The sequence below is a fragment of the Monodelphis domestica genome, chromosome 3 (genome assembly GCF_027887165.1).
Source record: "Monodelphis domestica isolate mMonDom1 chromosome 3, mMonDom1.pri, whole genome shotgun sequence".
NCBI classification, from domain to species: domain Eukaryota; kingdom Metazoa; phylum Chordata; class Mammalia; order Didelphimorphia; family Didelphidae; genus Monodelphis; species Monodelphis domestica.
In genome coordinates, this window is record NC_077229.1 from 20,603,699 (window position 1) to 20,606,574 (window position 2,876).

Here is a 2,876-nt window from a genome sequence, read left to right on the forward strand (position 1 = left end):
AGAAGCTGTGTCTCCTAGCGATCGGGGGAATCACTTCCCTCTCAGTTCCTCAGTTTCCTCATATGTCAAATCCAGGGATTGAAGCCTCCTCCATGAGCCCACTGGGATTTCTGCCCGGAGGGGCCTGGGCGAGCCTCCCTCCGGGCCCTGGCCGAAGGCGGGGAGGGGGCGGGGAAAGGGCTGAGGCGGCCGGGGCCCCTCGGGGCCCTCACGGGGAGGGAGAAAGTGGCAGTTTCTGGATGGCTAGTTATGGGGAATTCCCCCAGCCAGCCTGTCTACCTGGTGAGTCACTGGCATTCGCGGCCCACACAGGACGGCCAGGTCCTCCCCACCCCGCCCCCAGCCCCCCGCCGGCCGCTCAGCAGCCGGGTGACCCACGAGCAGACAAAGGGCCTGCTCACCCTCTGCGGGGGGCGGCTGGTGATTCAAAGGCCGGGGCAGGCCGAGGGTCCCCGGAGTGAATCAGCGGGAGGGCGGCCAGGGGCTGAGGTCAGAGACATTCCCAGAATTCCCTGGGGCCCCAGGCAGGTGCCCCCTGCCCCGGAGCATCCTGGGACCCCTGACGCTGGGGCCGTGGGCCATTCCCGTCATACCCTTCAGCCCGGAACTGCCCCCCTCCCCCTCCTGCCACCTGGCTTCCCCCCTCCATCCGACCCCCCCCAACCCAACTCAGCCCCTCAGCCTCGGGCCTCTGAGAAGGGTGAAATAGAACTCAGATCCTGCCCAGAGCAGAGAGCATTAGGACGGATTTCCTGTCCTGGGGAGAGCCCAATGCCCGCGGGGAGGCAGGACCTCAGTTTCCCCATCTGTAAAATGAAAGGGACGGACAAGATTCCCTTTCTGCTGCTCAGCCTCCGAGCAGGGGCACCGAATTCGAGTGGGTTCCAGAATTCTGGGGCCTTTCTCTGATTCCCTCCAGGAATGGCCATTCCCTCTGGCTGCGCCAGAATCCTGCCCTAGGGAGAGGGCGAGACCACTCCCCCAGGCTCAAACGGGTGGGGGGTGTGAGAGGCAGAATTTGAATCTGGGGCTTCTTGACTTGCCAACTAGTGTGCCCTCCGCTGCCTCTGTGGGCCTAACGTGAACTCCCACGAGACAGTCGATAGGCAAGAACCAAGTAAGAGACAGGAGGGCACGTGGGGGGCTGCGGCAATCAGGGAAGCCTCCCCAGAGGAGGCGGGCTTTTGGTGGGAACCTGATGATCATTTTACCCGAGATAAGGGAAGGGACTCTCCCGTCCAAGTTACCCTTGTGGTAAAAGCCAAAGCAGCAAGGACTTTGACCCCCAATCCACTACATCCTGATGCCCTGGCAAAGGGGTGGTGGCAGGGGGGCACGGTGGGCCATGTCTCCTGGGCCTTGTTCCTGGCGGGCCCCCATGGCTCTGCCCGAAAGGATGGCAGACTAGTCTAGAAGACTTGAGTTCAAATCCTAGGATCTGTGAGACCCTGGGCAAGTCACTTACTACTTGATGGCTTGGTTGTTTGCTCAGCGGCTTCCTGGGCGCCTGGCAAGCGCTTCCTCAATGCCTTTCCCTTCGTTCCTTCATCTGTAAAATGGGGGCAGCAGCTCCAACAAGGTGAGGACTAGAACATGCTAGAGAAACGGGAGCCATGATGGGTCATTTCTCCCAGCAGGGCTCGAAGCCTGGCCCCGACTTCCTCCTTTCGGGGTGCCCTTGGACGAGTCCCTTTCCCGGGCGGGGGAGGGGGGAGGCTCCAGGCTTCCCCTGTGGAATATGGGGCTGGGGCCAGCCGTCTCCGCCGGCCCTTCGTGGCTATGACTCAGGGGCTGGGGAGCCGCCAGCGCAGCCAGATCCCCCCGTGGCCACGTGTGAGCTCCATCCGTGCTCCAGGCCGGTTCCCTTCGCAGGGGCTGGAGTGGACGCGGATGAAGTCACAGCTGGAAGGGGCCCGGCTGGGCTGCCACTCCCGGGTGGGGCTGGGGGGGCCGTGACCCTGGGAACGAGCCCGGGAGGGAGCCAGGGGGAAAGACAAACAGCGAGTGCAGGGGAAAAACACACCCCAAACAAACACCCCAACTGGGCCTGGAGCCGGCCCGAGCGCTGCTACCCCACCCCACCCGCCAGTGCCGGCCTGACCGGCCGAGGCTGAGCACCGAGCCTGGCTTCCCTGGCGAGCAGAGCCCATGGAGGGGTGTTGGGGGAGGCAGCAACTATGTCAGGTACGGGGCAGGGGCCAGAGGAGGGGGAAACTGAGGCACAGCCGGAATGATCCCAGCCCGGCCCCAGGGGAGGCCCCTAGTTCTTGCTGGGCCTCAGTTTCCTTCTTTGTCAAACAGAGAGCCTCCGAGGGGCCGGGCTGCTGGGCTTCTCTCTTGGCCCTCCCCGTCCCCACCCATGTCCAGTGTGCCCGAGATGCTGCCCTGGGCTGGGGCAGCTCCGGGGAGGCTCGGAGGGGAGGCAGAGTCAGGGGGCCGAGTGGACCCCGGGCACTCAGGGGGGAAGCAGGGGGAGCGAGGGGCCGAGCCACGCTGGGAGGGTCCAGGGGCCAAGTTGGGGGGGGGGGGCCCGGGCGTGGGGCGAGGGGCTAGATCCGGCGGGGGGAATTCTGGGGGATTTTGGGAGCCGGGAGCGATGGCGCACTGGGGCAGGCGGCGGAGGCTTCTCGGCTGTGGGAGCTCCGGCGGACGGGCTGGGAGGGGGGACCCCGCCATCTCTCCATCCCCGGTCCCAGGAGAGGGTGGGGTGGGAGCAGGGATGCCCGGCAGCCCCTGCGGGGCCAGAGGAAGGAGCGGACGGTGGGCCGGGCGGGGCCGGGCCGAGCCAGCTGTGTTTATCCCTGCGCTTGCTAGCAGCCCCCCAAGCCGCCGCCTCCAGCTAGCCCTAGAGGGGGAGACGGTCCGGGCCGGACCCG